Source organism: Rhinoderma darwinii, chromosome 8, assembly GCF_050947455.1.
Source record: "Rhinoderma darwinii isolate aRhiDar2 chromosome 8, aRhiDar2.hap1, whole genome shotgun sequence".
Taxonomy (NCBI): domain Eukaryota; kingdom Metazoa; phylum Chordata; class Amphibia; order Anura; family Rhinodermatidae; genus Rhinoderma; species Rhinoderma darwinii.
Genome location: NC_134694.1, coordinates 103843169 through 103865419, shown reverse-complemented (window position 1 = coordinate 103865419; position 22251 = coordinate 103843169). Strand labels below are relative to the sequence as shown.

General features: G+C 43.5%; 1 protein-coding gene across 6 annotated transcripts in view; it reads left to right on the top strand.

The window, feature by feature from the left end:
• The window catches only part of SIPA1L3 (signal induced proliferation associated 1 like 3), a 114048-nt gene that overhangs the window by 17248 nt on the left and 74549 nt on the right, over nt 1-22251 (top strand). For 4 of the 6 annotated variants that reach the window (XM_075836075.1, XM_075836074.1, XM_075836073.1 and 1 more), the window contains exons 1-2: nt 14320-14441; nt 16667-16794. The gene's annotated coding sequence lies outside the window, so the exon portion shown is untranslated. Of the gene's footprint in view, nt 1-14319; nt 14442-15389; nt 15420-16666; nt 16795-22251 lie in introns of those variants that run through there. The other 2 variants (XM_075836070.1, XM_075836068.1) reach the window with 2 other exon arrangements.

Here is a 22251-nt window from a genome sequence, read left to right as displayed (position 1 = left end):
AATGTGGAGAGTTTAAGCAGGTTGTATGTCCGAGGACCAGCTGCGCACGTGTCCTGCAAATTGTACGCCCTGTTATGTGTGAAACTTAAACAGGATGAACTTGGGATGGTCAAGACCTGTGATGTTTGACTTCCTACAGCAATGAAAGGGTAAACGGCTTGCACTCTGAGAGACGTCTATTAGAGCGGAATGAAGGCAGATGACAGGAGGATATTAACAGTTCTGGCCTGAAGGTGAGGAATGGGAACTCCAGCAACAGCTGCTGTTTGTATAGAGAGGGATTCTAGAGGGCAGCCCGGGAGCTGGAGATATGGAAATTATGGGTCATGGGGTCCCAGCAACTGACAAGGAGCGTGTTATTACAGTCAGTGCCGCCTGTGTTGCTGCACTGAATTCTGCACTCTTAATCAACCCACCCTCTTTTCTCGACCCCTCCAAATGCCGGTTGTATAGCACTAGATGTAAAGCTACCCTGCTTTCTCGCCAGTATTTTCTGAATTCTCCGGCTTGTATTGGCTCATGTTCATACCATAAGAAACGTGCTGCCATAGATCAGCCGATCTCCTCTTATGTGCGATACAATATTGGGTCTCTTACCAAATAATGTAAAATGCTGCCACTAAAACTGCTCAAAGATGCACAGGCTCCCATATCACCCAATGCTCTTCAACATATCGATGTGTATTGCGACTCTAGAAGATGGATAAGGTTCTGTTTTACACTTTCCAGGGGTCCTGGTATTTTGGACGTCCGGCATAGAACAGTCTTTGACACTATTCTTGTCATCAAAAACAATGGCGTCTCTGGTTTCATAAATCAGTGGGATCTGTTAGAAAATGGTACCGCTATGAAAGGTAGCCATGACGCTAGTGTGAACAGAGCTTAATGCAAAGTGAAGGGAAAGAGGAAGGTGTCATATGAATATCGCCAAGCCCCTCTGCCTTTTTCTGCCCTCACTTCTATGTCCGTTCTGTCAGAACTAAGGTTTTGAATAATCTGAGAGCTGTCTTAACTGTCCCTAGCAACTAGTTCAAGACCATCTATCCCTAGCAACCAGACGAAGACTAGACCCAACTTTTCGCTTTGTATTATTCTTGAATCTTGACGAGATTTACTTAAATTATTTCTACGTCTGTCTCTGGATGGATGACCTCTCTTGTACTCCAGTTATATTGAGAATATCCTCTTGTGTCATTTTCTTCTTATATCACTGTAATAAAAAGATGCTGCCTTCTGTCAGGTTGCTAAAAACTCTGTTCCACCATTTATTTTCTACTTCTTTCTGGGAAACAGATGACAACCAATATGGCCACATTGACAGCTCCCACCGTCACAATTTTTCCATAACTCCTGAATGCCAAATTTGTCTATATATTAGGCAATGTAGGAGAGGAGGATCGATTCCTGCATTACAAGGAAGAAGATAATAGGACTAGGTGACCGACTAGGACAATTCAAGGATGTATATTTGCTGATGATTTGACTCCAATGCGATTGTCTCACGTGGAATTTAGTCATTGGTAGATTTCACTCCAACGTTGATGGTCAATGAGACTTTTGCACATCCTTTGGTTCTGTGCACCACCGATGGACTGATCCTTCTCCTTTATCTGAAAGAGTCAAAGACGGGGCCATCACATGCACAAATTCCTGCATATTGGAAACATTTTATTGAATGTCTAATTTTATGGAATATCTTTTCCCCTTCCAAATGACCTAATCATGGATCCATCCCCCCAAAAATTTACTTTGTATGACTAACTTTATAATAAGTATTGTCCGTTTCTTCAATAGTGACAGACCATTTGCTGGGTGTCCCAATGTAGAAATCTTTCCGACCATGAGTTGAAGTCGAGCTGGCTCCTGATGTGGTCTTATTGCCCTTCAGCCATTTTCCCAAACCTGACCATATGGCTAGTGACTCGTACATGTATACCTTATATGTTCCATAGAGATTAATGGCTAAAAGACCACCAGCTGTAAAATATATTGTACCATGTGGACCCAGCCCTAATATATATATATAAATCTGCTACATAATCAATATTTAACCTTAAACTTGAAAGTAGAGGGGTGCTTCCAGGGTATTTGGTGTTTTTCAGTTTCAGACATTAATTCTGTATAAGCTGATTAGTCCTGTCTGGCCTCTAGGAAGCTTTTGGCTAACAAATGTGATCTTGATTTTAATTAGCCAAGGGAATTAAGGTGGATGTAATATTCCAGAGCCTCTGATGAGAAGATTTGTGGTGGCCGCAAATTTTTGAGATTGCAGAAATTCCCTTGTTCTGTTGATCATGGGACTTTGAAATGAGGATTGGCATCTGGAGATCTTGGTGTAAGTATTTTTCTTGTATGCTGTTGGTTTAAGAGAAATATCCTCCGCCTTCTGTAGTCCCTGGGTCCATATTGTGTCTGCCAGAGCCTGGTACATAGCAGAATCTGTGCGCCGGTGGTGAGCACATTTGGTGGGCAGTCAAGCGTGTCAATGTTTGCATTAGGAAGTGTCACAGTGACTTCTTGTCATGCCGGTTGAGGCCTTTGTTCCATTAGGTCGTCTTTGTTCTTCTAGGCACAGCCCGGCCCTTATCTTGTCCCAACAAGCTCTTGTCAAACACAACAAGTCTTCAAAGTCTGCATTGATGTCTGGGCTGGGGTGGTGACACTCATCGTAATAATGACAATGACCTAGCTGGCATTTGGGGCCACACACAAGGGTGAAGGGGTGATTATTGAATTCCTACTGATACGTCAATGGCTTACATGGAAGAAATAGGATGAACGGTTAGTATAAAAACAAGATGCTAGGTTACTGGCAGTAATAAATATTATAACTATCATGATTGATGTTCATAAATGAGGAGTATTACAAATCAAATGGTCAACTAAATAGTCTTTTTTTTTTTCTTAAGTGTTACTCCAGTTTTAGAAAACTTCTTACATAGGATTTCACTGGTCACAATCTGGGCCATCAAATCTTGATTGGTTTCCAGATCGAAGGGGCCGCAGCGCTCAGTAGAGCGCCATCTCTTTTCAGCTCCTGGTATCTTTCCTCTACTTCATTCGGGAGAGGTGAAGATGTGCCATAGATTTGTATTCTAGTCCATGACTCTTCAGATTCCTGAAATTAGCTAACTGGATCCGAAACAGCATGGTACCCAGAGGGGATGTCCAGGTTGGGGGCTGTTTTTTTTTATACGAAGACCTATCCACAGGACAGGTCATTAGTATATGATCGGTGGGGGTCTGACACCCATATCCTGCATGATCAGACGTTTCTGTTGCCTCCAGGTACTGGAAGCTATGCAGGGTCGGTGTCGGAAGCAGAAGGCGCCGACCACTGTTTAGCGGCCGTGTTGCAGTAATGCAGCTCTACTCCTATTCAAGTTGGTAGGAACAGAGCTGCAGTAACACAGCACGGCCGCTAAACAGTGGTCGGCGCCTTCTGCTTCCGACAGCCGGAACGGCTCTACGGTGCGGTTCTGGGTCTCAGACCGCCATCGATCATATACAGATGGATAGGTCATCAGTATAAAAACAGCCCCCAACCTGGACAACAACTTTTAAGGTTGCCATACACATTAGAGTTTTGTTGGCAGGACCGAGTGACTAAATAATGTGTATTAGATGTTATGATGACGCTTGTTTGGCAGAAGTTGTTTGAAAAAAATGGATCGGGCATGTGTAATTTCAAAATGTCCAATCCTTTGATCTCAAGGGAGACAAGCCGACTCCGGTGGTATCAGCGGCTTATTCTCCTCTTTTCATTAAGAATACCTGCATGCTTGGCTGAACCGATTGGGTATGGGGAGGTCGGGAGGAATAGCTTTGGGCAAATGAAGCCCTCGGCCAACAGCTATTCAATGTGTATGGCCAGTTTTAGTGCTCCACAGCCACTTTGTTTTAGTAGCGGTGAGGGTCTCGGACATGTCAGAAGTTTTCTGGTACTGGAGGTACACTGGACAACATGACAGTCCCCCTCCCCAATTATTACATTACATGGTGCACAACAGACACAGTTCAATTAACTAATTTTGGCTCTGCTTCATCTATGCATCTAGCTATCCAGTGTATTAAAATCCGCTCAAGTTATATTTGTTGGATTGTCTTTACTAGGTTGGCCTGACCCTCAGATGGGTTTATGTCGTTGCACTCACTACTATTTTGACTACTTATCTGCAACCTGATGCTTATTCCGTGCATAGGGCAGTGGAATTTACCAGGAACACTTGTGGGACGATTACTATGCCACCCACTCATAATTGTAATTTTTCTTGTTCGTTGTTGAATATACTCGTTCAGAGTTCTGTACTGCATTATTTCTAGGACAGATTGTTACCTGGCCAAGGAGAGTAGACTGACCTTGGATCCGTGAGAATCCTATTCACAGTTAATGTTGCTGGTCGAGAATTCATTGATAAATATTTGCAGGCTGGATGAAGCCGGTTGAGTCAGGTGTGGATTAAATAAATTAGAATTCTAAAGTAGAGTCTAGAAGAGAACCTTATTCTTAAAGGACCTAGAGGAGTTTTGTGTTCTTAAAGAGGACTCGTCCGCTCTACTGTCTGTTTTTAGTAAACGCTTGTAGTTCCTCTGTTATTCCTCCTATAAATGAATACGTTTGCAACTGGGTGTTCTTTTCCCCTTGTCAAAGGGGCGTGTCTTTGTACCGTCTGATTTGGTGAGCACTGATTGACAGTGTCAGGCTGTGTAGGGACACGCCCGCTATTGGTAACACCCAGTTGCTTATTTATTCAGGCATTTCTAGCAGCAATAGCAGAAGAACAGTGACTGCGCGATTGATTCCGTCAAAACAACGCAACCCTGTCACAATGGTGACAAACTGAAACCTTTAGCAACGTTTCCGTCACCATTGAGATCAATGGTGAAGCTAAGTTTTTTTCCTTTTGCCTTTCCGTTGAGGGGTTAACCCGATGGAAACCTCAGAAGGGCTACGCTGATGTGAACACAGCCTATGGGCCCATGCACACGGCAGTGCCCGTAATCGCAGCCCGCGACTGCGAGCGCGGCTGACTGCCGCAGACCGCATTATTGTGCCATGCTCCCACGCAAAGTATGAGAGTACGGCCCGTAAAAATCGAAAAGTAGGACATGCTCCATAATTCCCGTCACAGTTCTACGGCACGGACACCTATCCGTAGCGGTACAGAAAGGTGTCTGCGGCCAATAGAACCGGGTGGGCCTGTAATTGCCTTGCCGTTAAGGGGGTTTTACAGTAGCCGATTATCAGGCAGATGAGTGTTCATAGAACGCTCGTTGACGATAATTGACCTGTGTAAACAGGGCAGCGATCAGCAGATGAATGAGCAAACGCTCAATCATCTGCTGGTCGTATCATTTTAAGAAAAGTAAAATGTTATCGTTGTCGGCAGCACATATCGCTGTGTAAACAGGGAGACTCGCTGCTGACATGTATGGGGACGAGCAATCTCCGTAACTACCGCTCCATAGCTCCTTGTGACAGGAGCAAACGAGCGCCGATCAACCATGTCTCGTTGATCAGCGCTCGCTGCATCGGCTCATTATCGGCCGGTTTAAACGTGCCTTTAGTCACAAAGTTCTCCATTCTCAAATTAATCCATGTATCTCTTGCAGAGATAGGGTTAAGCATTGGTTTGGTTGGTTATCTATGGTCAGTAGTTTCAGTCCAGTCATTTATTAACCCGCAGTGTTCGCTATTAGCCAGCTCACTGTGGTGGAAATTTTTATGGACTCTAAAGGCCCTTTTACACTGGGCGATTATCGGGCAGACAAGCGCTCATAGAACGCTCGTTGCCGATAATGGCTTTGTGTAAACAGGACAGGGATCAGCAGATGATTGAGCAAACGCTCATTCATCCGCTGGTCGTATAGTTTTAAAAAAGGAAAATATTATCGTTGCTGGCTGCACATCTCCCGGTGTAAACAGGGTGACGCACTGTCGACATGATAGAAATGTGTGGGAACGAGAGATCGGAGTAACGAGCACTTGTCCCCCTACTAGCTCCTTGTGAAAGGAGCAAATGACCGCCGATGAACGAGCTGTCTATGGGCCATGTAACAGGACCTTAACATCTTGTATTTACAAGTTTAATAAATTCAAGGTAAGGCCCTGTTGGGGAAGTACGTTTAGCTTGTAGGCCAGGAAAGCTCCTGACGTGCATGCTAAACATGTCCATAGAACTACATTTGCCCGATGAAGACCTAAAGTGTCTCTATGGCCTCCATTGGGCTGGTATATGTCCGTATATGTTAAATGGATGCCATAATAGTCTGTAGGTGATGGATGCCTTATAGTGGCATCTTTACCCATAGACTATTATTCCATCCTATTAACATACACGTCATGAACGTTCATGAATTGATGTGATTGGGAATCTTTACCATTCAATGGTGCTCCTAAATAACGGTTTGCAATTTATCTGTGGTTTTGCACACCCTGTTGATCCTATGCTGGAGTTATATATAGGGCACATGAGTAAATCACAAGAAGGAGCTACTGTGTCCTCAAGAAAATCGGAAAAGATAACCCGACTGCCCATCAACATCCATCTTTGTTATATGGCTCCTGAGGTCTTCTCACTGAAATCAATATGTGGGTTCCTCAGAGAAACAAGTTTTATCAGAGTGGGAACTCTTCATAAAACATCACCTTTATTCATTATTCATATTGCTCCTGAGGTAGACGCAAACCACAAAGAAATAAATGTTAATCGAAAATCGGGATTACTAGAATTGTGTATATAATTCCCTGGATATAAAAGAAGTGTGATTTTCATATGTAAGAGTATAAAGTTTAGAGCACAAAGAGGCCTATGAGAGTTTGTGTGGTAGGTGACGGCTGCAGGTGTAGTTCTGGCTATACAGATGAGTTAGCTGCCCGCAAACGCTCGCTCTTCCTTATTCCCCCATAAACCTGAATGTCGGGGCTTATTCAGACGGACGTGTGTGAAGTCAGCCGTGAAAAAACACTTTTTCATGTCCAATTTGCACTTGTGCGACCCATTTTCACGGATCCCTTATAGACTTTAGTCTATTAATGGATCCGTGAAAACGGACAAAAATAGGACGTCCTATTTCCTCATGGGCCCTTCACACGGTCCGTTAAATCAACAGCCCCATAGAAATACTGTGTGACTGCCATAAAAAAAACAAAAAACTACTGCAGTCACAGACTGTTCATCTGAATAAGCCCTTAAGCTCGGCCAGCTTTAATAGATGGCAAACAAGGACTTCACTTGCATAGGGACCCCGTGAGCATGGCACCCACAGGAGCAACCTGATTTTACAATTGACCCCCTTCACTCCCCTGAACCACCAGGCATTTTAAAGTTATAAGAAAATCTAAAAATGGGGCGGCTTATTTTGCATATTGCTTAAAGAGTCTCTGTCACCACATTATAAGTGTCCTGTCTCCGACATAAGGAGATGGGTGCTGTAATGTAGGTGACAGTAATGCTTTTTATTTAGAAAAACGATCTATTTTTACCATGTTAGGAGTGATTTTAGCTTTATGCTAATGACTTTCTTAATGCCCAACTGGGCGTGTTTTACTTTAGACCAACTGGGCGTTGTACAGAGGAGTGTATGACGCTGACCAATCAGTGAACAATCAGCGTGTCATACTTCTCTCCATTCATTTCCTTGGCGCATAGGGATCCTGCGTTGTTCACTATGTGCTGTCTTACACTGACACATTAACGTTACTGAAGTGTTTAGACAGTGAATAGACATTCCTTCCAGCCAGGACAGGATGTCTATTCACAATCCCGACACTTCGGTAACATTTCTGTGGTACTTACAGCAGAGCAAGCGTAATCTCGTGAGATCACGCTGTAAATGACAGGTTACAGGGAGATTACGCTTGCTCTGAGTCTCACAGAAATGTTAATGAAGTGTCAAGATTGTGAATAGACATCCCGTCCTGGCTGGAAGGAATGTCCATTCACTGTCAGGACATTTCAGTAACGTTAATGTGTTAGTATAAGACAGCACATAGTGATCTAGCAGGTTCCCTATGCGCTGACTAAATGAATGGAGAGAAGTGTATGACGCTGATTGGTCACTGATTGGTCAGCGTCATACACTCCTCTGTACAACACCCACTTGGTCTAAAGTAAAAACACGCCCAGTTGGGCATTAAGAAATCCACTAGCATTAAGCTTAAATCGCTAATAACGTGGTAAAATTAGATTGTTTTTCTAAATAAAAAGCACTGCTGTCACCTACATTATAGCGCCGATCTCCTTATAATGTGGTGACAGAGCCTCTTTAAGGCTTCATGTTCGTGTGATCCGTGAATGTTCATGTGCAAAAGACCTTAAGGTCCAGTAGAAATCTCTAGACTTTGAAAGCTCTACCCAAAAGATTTATCTTCGACTCTTTTCACATCTGCGTCCGAGGCTCCATTAGGGGCCTCCGTCACAGATGCCGTCAGTTTTGCTGGACAAACTAAATTTGACGGAACCCATTAAAATCAATGGGTTCCGTCGAGCGCCGTTGTTTTCCATCATGTGTCAGTTCCGGCGGGTCCGTATTTTCGTTGTTCTACTCCTATGACAGAGCAGAACTGAGAAAAAAAATGCAGATGCGAACACGGCCGTAAAGCGCTCCTCAATGTAAGGTTGCACGACGGTTAATTACCGGTCTTTTCGGAGGTGGGACCCTATATGCCGTCACTTTGTTTATGTATTTAAAGTTTTATCTTTGATTCATCTGCTTTCCACTTTGCCAAAATTTCTGAATGTCATTTGTTGGTATTGAAGAGACACTACGGCTCATTTACGAACAATGCAGCTCGACGCAGAATATACGGTAAACCACAACAGCCATGTGTATAGTGCAGTGTACACTGGCTGTCTAGACGATGGAGGCCGTAGTCCTTTTTTATTTAAAGAAACCTTTCTAGGAAATGTTTTTCTAGAGCTGCCTCTATGGAAGACAATGATTACTGTTTATACAGATTTGCTTCAATAAAGCCGATGGGGGAAAAATCGCAGCAAAACTGACAGTGCAACTGCGGCAAGCCGGCATTCAAACGAGAAATGTGAATTCAATTTTTACAATACATTTGGATGCTGCGGTTCTATATGTAACTAATAGTGTCCTAGGACACTGTACAGAGCTATAGGCCATTATGTCTAAGAATAAAATCTTAGGCTGAGTTCACACTGAGTTTTTTGCAGGAGGAAAATTCTGCATCAAAATTCAGTTTGGGATTTTGAGGCAGATTTTGACCTTCCTGCACGCCGTTTGCCGCGATTTTCGCTGCATTTTTTGCTCGCGCCCATTGAGTGCTACGGGCAAAAAACTCCCCGAAATTCGCTTTCTCTGCCTCCCATTGATGTCAATGGGAGGTCAGAGGCATAAACGCCCAAAGTTAGGGCATGACGCCTCTTTTTACCGCGAGCATTTTTTCCCGCTCGCGGTAAAAAAACGCGTCCGTCTCCCATTGAAATCAATGGGAGGTATTTTCGGCCATTTTTTGGCGTGTTTTGCGACACGGTTTCCGCGTCAAACGTGTCAAAAAACTCTGTTAACTGGCCCATATACTTTCCCAGAATTCTGTGTTTCTCATCCCAGGCTACAGAGTTTTGATGTCAGGACGTCGGAGGGATGCGTCGCCATGGTAAGTATACTTTTTTCTTTTCTGAGCAGTTTTCTGCAGTGGACATTCCGGACGGAAAAATGCACCTCAATTTGGTGCAGTTTTTCGGATGGAATTCCCTGCAGCACACAGGGCGGATACTATGTGTGCTTTTACGCAGCGTATCGGCCCGGTGTGAACATAGCCTTATGGTGATTGTCTCAAGGCATAGCTACGGAAAATTACCTAGATAATATCCCATTACAACTGTTATATGCAAATGCAATAATATTATAAAGTATCATATGAATATATAAATCATGCATGTAAGGATTGCAGTGCAAATCTATGCTATTGCTGACGCACATTGAACGTTTAGACCCCATGCACACAGCCATATTTTTCATCCGGAATTACGGATTGTAATTACGAACCCATTCATTTCTAGGGGCTTACGGGCACTTTTTCGTATATTTACGGATGGGAGTCCGTTCTGTAAAAATGTTCCGTAAAAGATATAACTTGTCCTATTCCTGTCTGTAATTACGGCACGGACTCCCCATAGAAATCTATGGGCGCTTCCATAATTACAAATGGCTACGGAATGGCTACGTGCACCTGTAGCCGTCTGTAATTACTAAAGCGTTGCTAGACTACGCCAGGTTTGCAGATCTTGCATATAATTTGTGGCATTCTTCTTTTTGCGGAGTCGTAAATACGGATGCGTTATGGACCGTATTTAGGGACACCGTTACGTATATACGGATGACTATAAATGACTACGGATCCGTATTTACTGACAGTATTGATGGATGGATGGATGGATGAAATCTACGGTCGTGTGCGTGGGGCCGACTGTCTTTAAAGGGCTGTCTCATAATTTACACTTTTCCATATGCTCTGTAAGGGCATATGGACATCATAAAACCAGTCTGTGAGCCAGAGCAGAAAGAAGCTCAGAGCCGTGTCTCTCGCTCTGGCGAACCCAGCCCGTCCATGTATTATAGTGTTGTCCGGCATGCAAAAGTACATTTTCCCTGCAGCAGAAACGTCTGTCCATATGTGGTTTCCCCCATCGTTAACAACTGATCACCGGGCCGGCTTAGATCTACAAAGGGGTTTTCTTTGTGTCTTTACTAAATAGGACCTGAAGAAGACACTCCATATTATGATGATGCTGCTGTTTTCCGTTCAGTCATTGAGACTGGCTGCCCTGTGAAGTACCAATCTGAAAAGTCAGAAAATAAAGATATTATTAAAGGAAATAATGTGTTTCCATGCAACGTGCATTATATTAAATGAAACCATATTAAAGTGATCGCTCCTTTGGGAAAGCAAAATTCATCATTGAGATCTGCATCCTGATGGCTTTACCCAAGCAATGCTAAAGACCTTCTTCAAGGATGAGCCAAACCACCTCCTCCAAGTTCTTTCCTGGAGTTGTGACATATCAGATACGGACCAAAACTTGGTAAGGGCCTGTTCACATTAGCGTTGGTTTCCGTTGAGGGTTTCCGTGTGACCTTTCCGTCGGAGGAACCCCTCAACGGAAAGGCAAATTTTATTGGTAATGCTTCCGTTGCTTATGGTTTCCGTCAAAACAAACTGAAACCTTACACAACGGAAACCATAAGCAACGGAAGCATTACCAATGAAATCAACGATGATGCAAATGGAAACCTATAGTTTTCGTTTGCCTTTTCGTTGAGGGGGTACTCCGACTGAAAGTGATATGTGACTAATTCTATTCGGCTAGTGATCAACTATAGTAGAAAATCCTGCAACGGAGGGGTGGACACTTTAACGTCTTTTAAATGTAAGATAAAACTTAAAATAATGTAGAATATTTTAACCTTTTGTTTCCCGATTGCTCAAGTAGCTGTATTGGGTAATCTTATAGAATTATATTATGATATGATTTATGGGAAACTAGGACAGAATAATTAAATACTGTGATGTGTTAGAAAGATCTCAAAACCTGGCTTTAATTATGAACACGAGAAGAGCTTTCCGAACTTGGCATGCCCCTTTTACTTCTACTGTGTACATGGCACAGTGCGCCTACCTTGCTGGCAATGTGGGATTGTTCTGCGCCTGCCTGTGCGTGGGCTTCTCATGACAATCTCGGTCTCTGCTGGTTCATGATATTCTGATCTACCAGCTGCTCTGTTTAAACGACTATCACCCAGAAAAAGGTAGAAAGAAAGATTATTACTGTCCAAAAAGCTTGCAATCTGTTGTATTTACATAGAACTGGATATTTGACACCAATGCTTCAAGGGGAAGACGATGGAGCATGCCACGATTCTGATTATTCATGCAAAATCCTACTGAAAAAATGTATACGGTACAGTCGATCCCCACATACTTTTAGAAATGCCATATAAGCACTTCATAAAACCCAGAGGTTGTATGGAGCCATAATATGGTAGTGTGCATGAGCAGTAAAAGTAAAGGCTTAGATCTTTCTTCTTTTTTAGGCTCCCAAGACTGCACTGTGCAAGCTCTTAAAGTAAATCTCTTACCCAAGAATTGTAACTGGTCTGCTTCCTTTGAAGCATGAAACCACCACTGATCCACCTGGTCATGTATATAAATGGCTTCTCTGCCTGGTTCTATAATGTTTTTATGCAGATAGACTGCTTAGGCACAAAGGCTAGAATGCATTGGGCTTTTATAAGTCGGTATACCAATTTTTTTTGAAGGGTGGTATAGCCTACGCTATACCACCCTTCAAAAAAAATACGCTAGAATACGCTATTCCATACTGAGGGATCGCACAAAACACACCACACACACCACACACACCACACACACCACACACACCACACACACCACACACACCACACACACCACACACACACACACACTACATGTTTTTCAACATATGAGCCTATGAGTTGACGGATGCCACTGTATGGCATTCGTCACAGGTATACGTTAAACATATACGTCAGAAAGCTCCCAACATCACTGTCCATATATGGGCAGGGATATCAGGAGCTTCCCAATCCCGGAGTCCCATGGCAGAGAATCGGCAGCGCTCTGCCCATGGACTTTGGCCCTAGGGAAGCTCCTGACATCGCTGTCCATATATGGACAGTGATTTCATGGGCTTCTCCAGTGCCGGAAGCCCCAGCCAAAGCTTTTTGAAAGCTTCTGATGTCACTGTCCATATATGGACAGTGACGTCAGGAGCAGTGCCAGAGTCCCCGGGCGGTGCGCTAGTTGATGCTCTAGCTCCTGATGTCACTGTCCATATATGGACAGTGACTTCAGGTGTTTTCTGTTTTCTCAGGGCAAGTCCCCGGGTGACGTATACATTGTATGCTATATAGTAGGACACGTTTTTCGTCTTTCCTCAGCGGTATACATTGGGAGTCTTCCCTACGTAAACCTCAGACGGAAGGCCAAAAAGTGATGTTAATGGGGCCTAAGCCTCTGGCAGCACTTTTCTCGCTTGAGGCAAAGGATCAAGGATGTTGAAATCTTATATGCCTGATTTCTTCTGCCATTGGAGGGAATGTCTACTGTCCCCATACACTGTAGATTATTGGTCAATACCCTCAATTGGTTGGTCCGGCCAACATTTATCTAATGTATGATCAGCTTAAAGGGGTTTTCCAGTTTAGAAAACCTATTCATATACCCTATTTAGGGTATAATAGTGTGGAGAGTGGTTGCCTGTGTAATGCACAATCTACTTGAATGGGCACTGCTTAATTTCCCCTGTGGTGGCGCTGCAGGGAAATCTAACACTCCCAGATTTCCCCTGATTGCTCGTAGTCCCAGCAGGTGGACACTTTAACTGCTTATTGTCAAGGGACCCTTCTAACAAGTTATAATTGTTCGGAGGGCAACCTCTTTTATAGGGATTGTCCTAGGGGGGACCACCTTTTAAAGTTCTCTTGGTACTCATATTGAACTTTCCCTAATTTGGACAGAAATTTGGAAGGTTTTATTGAGTGTTACAGAAACTGGTAATTGTACAAGACATTGTGATGACAAAGGGTCTGGTGTCAGCAAGACGTCTATAGTGAACAGTCTAATGATGAATTGATCTGGTGGTCTGATCAATACAGGGTTAGATAAGAAACTTTAAATATGAGTCTGATGACTGTGTTGTCCAGCGTGCAAGCGACTCCTACTCCTGAACCGAGGTTGGGTCATGGTACGTTGGACCCTTACGGTTACTAGAAGATTACTGCAGGTATAATTTAGAGGCGCGTATCTGTTTCATTTATGTCTTCTAGAGACTTAGATCTGAAGCTGCATAGTTCACTGTAGGACGACTGATGGGTCAGCAACCTTCGGCCCTTCAGCTGTTGTGAAACTACAATTCCCAGCATGCCCTGACAGCCTTTGGCTGGAATAAAGCCTCTGACTGTCAGTGCATGCTGGGAGTTGTAGTTTCACAACAGCAGGCGTTCAGAAGGGTGCTGATCCCTGCACTACACAGTCTTTAAAGTTCTGTTCCTGCGTAAGACTGACTGTCCCTTTAAACCTCACACCATCATTAGATCACTTTCTTCCTGCACAGAATTGCTCCTTTTAACTCTCTCTTCTTACCCGGGACTTATTCATTAACCCATTAAACCTGTCATTGTCATTGGTCCTCCAACATGTTACAGCTGTGCTTAGAAAACACATGAAGTCATGAACTGTTCATGCATTGTCTTTGATGGGGATGGGAGCTGTGTGTGTGGGAGGGGGATCTAATCCCACTTAGTATTCAGTGGACGAGTATGGTAGTATTACTAGGCAGCCCACGGCTCCGCTTCCTCCTCTCATTCACCAGACTGTATATCTCGGGCCAGGGAGAAGACGGATCCTATGAAATGGGGGCTGCAGATAGCAGGTGATTGTGTGTTTGTGCATGGTGAGGGTCGTCGGATGTGTGTGGGTATGGCACACTTGTATGTGGGTAGGATGGTGCTGCAGGATTACTCCATACTGCAGCAGACTACTGTGTGTGTAGTGTCCATTATATATAAAGGTAGAATTGTATCTGTTGGTGAATGGGTCTCTGCATTAATGATTCATTATGATTTATGATGTTACTACAAAAGGCAACCTGTCCTAGATGACGACCTCCCTGGATGCCTCAGACAGAGTTTGGGTAGAGGGGGCTATCGGAGTAGTACTTACACCCCGATACTAGCTGTGTTTGCTGCTTACTTATGCCCGGGTAATTTATTTTATTATTATTATTTTATTTTTTTTAAATTTTATGCCATTATTTAAAGATTATGCTTACGGCATCCGTAATGTCTGAATAGCACTGTGCTTATTAATGGTCCACATGACACTATATATTAAGTGCCGGGTGAAGCGATACAGGCAGCGTTGTTGCGGCTCCTTCAGGGCTGCTTTATGTTCGCCTATTGCACCCGCATTTAATAGCCATTTTGGGGATGGTATGCTGTGCCAGCTCTTTTCAGTCTATCCGCATGCTGCTGGGGGTGGAGCCTATAAAATGATATCACCCACCATAAAATGATGTCATGCTGAAGGTGATGTACATCTGCTGGGCACAGCGACACCCTGTATGAATATTTAATGGACTACGCAAAGCAGTGTTTTTTTTTTTTTATAAGGAGGGGAGAACACTTAAAGGTACGATAGGGAAGATTTTACAGCATCTATCTAGAAAACCAGCAGCCAAAGTTCATACAGTCACATTTAATAATTAACAACACGAGAGAGTCTCTTGTGTAATGTCTGGTTCCTGCAATAAAATCCTCCTGTGACCACTGACTGATCTGTTTCCACCGCTCTTGTCAGTGTTGCATTCACGTCAGCGCTGGGTAACAATAGGTGCTGAGGAATAATGGAGGTAAATGATTGTATTGACCTGGTATATATGTCTCCTGCATGAAATTAGGGATATGTAGTTATTTATCGAATGGTAGAGTGATAATGTGACTATAGACGATCAATTTTTAATATACATGTATCCATTCCCCCCTGAACAGACTTGCCTGACGTCATTAGGACTCCTGATCCAATCTCCTGATCTCACACCCAACCAGTTTGCCTTGGCTATGTTTTTGGAGTTGGGTGGAAATCAACACCAACATGGGAAGAAGATGGAAACTCCATGGTGGCATTTTAGCCCATAACAAATTAACGCACTTTGTAGACACTGGAGTATATTGCTAATAACTCTCCTTCTCGAGTAAAATCAGTAGTGTCCTTTCAACTATAGTATAAATTTGACCAGTTGTTACAAACTACCACTCCAGCGGTTACAAACTACCACTCCCAGCAAGCTGTAAGGGTGCGCTCTAACATAGTGGTGTCCGAAAACACGTACACGTGCGGTGGCGAATGGCCGCACGATTTTGCTGGTAATACCCAGCAAAATCGTGCTCCCATTGGCCACTGTAAGCGAGCTGAGTTTTGGCCACATGCGGACGCCGCTACGTGGGACTGTAATCTAGGTGGTGTTTTTGCAACAGCTGGAGATCAGCGCAATGAAATAGGACGAGCTGCAATACCACTCGCAGCCACTTATATGGACATGCCGCTGCGCCGATGTAAACCATGAGCGGTACATGGAGCCCCCTCATTGCATTGATCTTGGAGGTTGGACCCCCTCACTGATCAAACATCCTAAAGCTAGGAAGGAGAAGGTGTTGGAGGTTTCTACATTCAGGGTAAAGGTACCATGTGCAATTTTTATTAATCGGTTCTTTAAATTTTTTTAGTGAGTTTTTCATTGTTAGAACTTTGGTTATTTTTCTTCTGCGCCATGATCTTTTGTAGAACCATTTGTTTCCAGCATCGGGAGCACAGTTGGGCAGTGTTTTCTTTCCACAATACGCCACCATAAAGTAGGCACCTTGCATTGGGCACCATGTCTTGTCTTTAATTGTGCTTCACTGAAGGAGTCTGTGGTTCACACTGTTGTCAGGCCCATGTGGGATGATAAATCAGGTGGTGCGCTGCTTCGCTACCCTTTGTGATGTGCTCCTTTCTCATGAGAACATGTGGCGATTTGTATTACTCTGTATCTGTGGTCTGATTTTTTGCAGAAGAATTGCTTGTACTTTACACTGACCATACATCTTTTTCCTGTAGGTACAGAAATCCCTTTGACGCATTATCCATACATCCACTCCTTGGATCTGAGTTGCGGAATAATTATATTGAGGATTACACGTGGATGGGTGCTTGAGACTGCTCCCAAACAATTGAAGATACCCAATGTGAGTACACGCTCTGATCAAATGTAACGTAAACTCGTGATAGTCACCCTAAATTAAAACTAGTTTATGATATATTCTTAGAAGAAAGAACTTTAGTTAATCGTTGTGTTTGTAAGTATACTTTCAAGGGGTATTATGGTTTAGGAAAATTGTGGAGATCCAGAAAACCTGTAAGCAATTGATACAGTAAGTATATTGCCCCTATGTGTAGGTGTCTTACCTTGAAGACTTAAGATGGCCATACACATTAGGTGTATCTGGCCGAACCCGCTGTAAGAGCATTTAATGTGTATGGCAGCGTCCTAAATCTTCCCCTACAGCAGATGTCGGGGAAGAGAAGGATCGGGCTGTTGAATTTCAACATCCCTGATCCTTTTGTTTATTAGTAGATAAGCCGCTGCCAGAGGAGTCTGGCAGTGACTTTCTCTCCTCCTTCGATTGAAAACATGTGCACGTGTATAGGGGAGGCGTTAGGAATAGCTGTCGGCTGAACGATTGCTCTGAAGTGTATGGTCCACCTTACAGCAGAGTTAAGGGGGTTTTACACTGGGTAATTATCAGGCAAACGATCGTTCATCTGCTGGTCGTATAGTTTTAAAAAAGTAAAATATTATCGTTGTCGGCAGCGCATCTCCCCCCGCTTCCGACATGATGATAAAGTATATAGATGCGCAATCTGAGTAACGACCGCTCGTCCCCATACAAGGCTCCTTGTGACCAGAGCAAACGAGCGCCGATCAACGACCTGTCTCGTTGATCGGCGCTTGATGCACCGGCCAAAATCAGCCAGTGTAATAGTGTCTTTACACCTTTTTAAAGGGGTTCTCTGCGTGTTTTATATTGATAGGCTATCCTTAGGATAGGCCATCAATATCAGATCAGTAGGGGTCTGACTCCTGGCACCCCACGATCATCTAATTGATGGGGCCGCGGCGTTAATCGTCGCAGCCTTTTCCCAGTTTACAGGCACAGCGCCGTACACATCCGTAGTGGCTGTGCCTGGGATTGCAGTTTGTTTCATTCAAGTGAATGGGACTGAGCTGCAATCCCAGGCACATCCAATACGGATGTGTACGGCGCTGTACCTGGTAAACACTGGCGAGTTTGTAGCGACTAACGCCGTGGCCCCTTCTGTCAGCTGATTGGCAGGGGTGCTGGGAGTCGGACCCCCACCAATCTGATGTTGAAGGATAGGCCTGCAATATAAAATGCACAGAGAACCCCATGAATGCATTTATTCAGTCAAAATTATATTTTGATATGTCATAGATACATAGGAGAAGATCACAATGGTGAAGATCTTCGATCACCCCTGATTTCCAGAATGAAAGATCTCTATGGCCCTCTCAACCCCATTTGGGTCTGGTCTGTTCAGAGATTTCGGTTAATAGAAATCTGACACAACCTTCTAAGCAAGGGGCTTTTCAGAGATGACCACTTTTAGGTTAAAACTCTCGTCTCCCCCGGCAAAGACTTGATTTTGCCAAGGGAAAGTCTTGTCTGGTCAAACATTTATCCTGCAGCAACTGCTGCAGGGGATATGTAGTATTAGATGTTGGTCATGTAATATATGGACGGCTCGAGTCCACCAGACCTGGAGTAGCCCACACACTTCATTTGCGGAGTACATTTGGCATATGCGCTGGGAAATGTTCCTAACTTAGGAGCGTCCTTTTGGCATCCGGCAGGCTGGTTTTACACTTTAAAAAAAAAAAAAAAAATTAAGTTTTTGCAATAAAAACGTTTAACACGAAGTGAGACTTCTGGCAACCCTACAGATCAGCTGATCGTAGGGGCCGTGGCACTCCAGCAAGCTCCGTGTCCCTTTCATTGTGTAGTGGCTGTGCCTGGTATTGTAGCTTGAAAGGAACTGAACATCAGTGAGCTTTAATACTAGTCACCGCCACTACAAAATGTGCGACAATGAAGAGTGAACAGCTGATTATGGGGGTGCCGGGAGTCGGAACCCCAACGATCTGATCAATATCAAAGTCCCGGAAAACACCTTTTAAACTAAATGTGAACAGAGCCGTACAAACACAAACGTTTCTTTAGGCCAAGGCTGCACAGGGACTTTGGCCGCGACACAGGTCGCATGGCCAAAGATCGCTGCTTGGCGCTGCCTGCATCGCAGTAATGAAAGTGAATGTGGGTCGCAGCTCGCCCACATTCACTTTCATTACTGCAATCTTTGGCTGTGCAACCTGTCTCGCGTAGCCTTAGGCTACAGGCAGACGTTGATTATTTTGCTGCGGAAAATATGCACCAAAACTGCAGCAATACACCGGTAATTAGCAGGTAGAAACGCAACTAATCATGCGTTTTTCGGTGCGGTTTCTACGTTTTGATGCGTTTTCAGCACTTTTCCTCCTGTGGACTTTTTGCCCCGATTTTTCTCGGCACTAGGCAGATACAATTCCCAAGCGGAAACACAAGGTAAATTGACATGCTGTGGATTTTAAAACCGGGACAATTTACGTGCAAAAAAATACTGCAGCGTGCACATGAGATTGCTTGCAATCTCATTGTCTATGCTGGTACTGTATTATGCCGTGGTTTTGCCGCACGTGAATACACGCGGCAAAACTGCACGTAATACGCATTGTGTGCATTGATCCTTATGGAGCCCAAATTCTCCAGTGTTTTCTCCTGATCAGTTTTTAAGGTGGAATTCAGCATGGTAACACAATGGTTTAATCCGGCTCCTTTATTTAGCAGTTGGATTCTCTTTTTAGTAAGCCACATGCGGTTTTGCTAATGTATTTCGCACTTGCCTTATTCCATAGGTCCTGCAAGCACTTTGAGGGTCATGTCTAGCGATCAGTGATTAGAGATCTTTGAACTGTTGAATTGCTCCTTTTTCTTATTGAAAAGCAAATGTGTTCTCCAGGTTTTTAATAAGTAATTGCAATTTCCACAGGAAGAGAATGAGATCTCATTTTGAAAACAATCATAATAAACGCGGGAGATCGAGAATAGTCATATTTTCCGGTTTTACTTGTTAAAATCTCTTCCCTGTAATATTATGTTTTAGAATTTTTTTCATGTTTTTTTCCGCTGACGAGCCAATTTATCTAATATGCAAAGGAAAATAATCGGTTTTATTTCTTTTCGTAAAGTCTGTATAAATAAAGCGCCATTCTGTTTGCATTACGCTCGGCAGGATTTAGATGGTTTGAGTAATCCACGGTTTGGATTAAAGGATTTTGCTGTGAGATTGGGTAGCTGTTTGGAGGAGTGGGTGTAAGTAAAACCATTAGTGGAGGGGATTTCATATTCTGCAGTTGAAGAAGACGACAGTGGACACTGGTCTACTATTGGGGCTTATTGTGTTAACCCCCCCCCCCCCAAAGCCTCAACCTAGGTCATGCGTTTGCCACTTCTTCTTGAAGGTCGTTGGATGTCGGTGCCGTTATGTATAAGCCAAAAAAAGGTCATGGAACGGGATGTAAAAATGTGTTCGCTCTAAGACCCCCAGCCATTGACCAGACACCCCCAAGGACATTTCAGACTGTATAGTCTGTTGAAGTCGGCCTATGACTTCCTACAGGATGTAGTTCAACAATAAACTAAGCTGAAAAATCCCTCCGAGAAGTCTCATTATTCCGAAAGATTGTTCAGCAAACCCCAAGAGCTGCCGACCTATGAGCTCTATACAAACCCTGAGTTATACGGATCCATACTACGGCACCCGCACAAGTCTATGGGGTCCTACTGTACCCCGTCATGCCTCCAATTTTATACTTCTTGAGAATATAGTATATCAAACAGGGCCTTCAAATACCAAAGTACATACAGCTTAAATTTGGTGATACACATGAGCTAAGCCTTCAGAAGTAACCGAATTCGGCAGATGGAGGAAACGGAGATTGGGCATGATGAATTTCAACTGGCTGATCCTTTGTTACTGCGGGTATCTGCCGTGCACGCTCTGCTGTACGAAGTGTGCGTGTTTATGGTGGAGTTGGGAGAAATGGTTATCTGCTATACAAGTGTTAATCCGTTGTGTATGACTGGCTTAACCCAGATTAACGGTACCAAGGTTTGTACAACATGTCCGCTTGCTCCTACCTTACATCTTCCAGCAACCTCTGCTGTTTCATGGTCTTCTCTGCTGAGGATCATTGTAGCATCTAGATGTATTATTAGTACCAGGCAGATGGAGAAAAGGAAAAATAAATTGGTGTATTCAATCTACCATAGTGCTACAGATTGCCAAACCTCAACTAAGTTATCATGGGGGCGTGTCTGTCAGCACAATGCTGACTGTTTCTAAGTGGCAGCCAACAGAATACTAAATATCATTGAATGTGAACTATCAGGCAGGATTAGGATAAGACCTCGGGATCAATACAAGAATAAAGAAGGTTAAACTATATCTCTGCCCTCGTGCGCACATGGTTTTGGGCTTGTAAAACAGGAGGATCGCTAAATGGTTCTTTTAATAAATTCCAGGCCCTACGTAGAGCTAAGACTTTGTCTATGATTATAAGATGTTTGGCATCTGTCTATAATATGAATAGATGCTTTGTTTTATTACTAGGACATTATTTGGCCACCAAAGGCACTATATCGATGACCTCTAAGGACCAGTAGTCCTCATTTACCAAGTGCCAGTATATTCCCCTGGGCTCTACTGAGGGGGAAGATAAACATCCCATAATAAGAATTCAGGACGATGTCGTCTGTGAAGAACCGGCGATTATTTTGTTTCATGGGACCTCTAAAGTGCAATAAATGCACAATTCCCTATTGATCTATGTAAATCTATATAAGATTAGACCTTGCATGATTGTCTACATCGTTATTGCGTTATACAAATGAGCCAGTCACACATTTACCAAAGTGATATTGTGCAAAATTATATTTTAATGTGTACAGTGGTAGCACCATTAACAAAGGAATTAAAGGGACAGTAGCATATTCATCTTTTTGCGTTTTAGTGGACATTTCAGATGGAAGTTTTAGCTTTTTAACGAAAGTGTAACTACTGATTCCAGCATGCCTGGTCATCCATACGATCTACCTACGCTCGCTAGTAAAATAAAGCAAGAAATTATATTGGTGACATGTTTAAAGTGTAACTAAACTTTTAAAAGAAACTTTTTTTGACATGTCATAGTTACGTGTCAGAAATTTTGATGGGGTCCGAGCACTTCTGCCGCTAAAACGAAACTGCAGAAGCCATCAGGTGAGCGCGGCGCCACTTAGCTTCTGATTCACTTTCCTCAGCGGTTTACGGGCTCAAAAACTAAGTGGCACCGCGCACACCCAATCGCTTCTGCCTTTGTTTCAGCGATCCGTGGGGGCGATCTCGGTGTTCGGACCCCCACCGAGCAAAACTTTTGACATGTCTAGTTTTTTAAAAGTTTAGTCACACTTTAAGGGCATGTTCAGACGTGGCAGATTTCTGCAGACACTGTCCGCATCAATGCTGCACATAATCCGCGTTGCAGA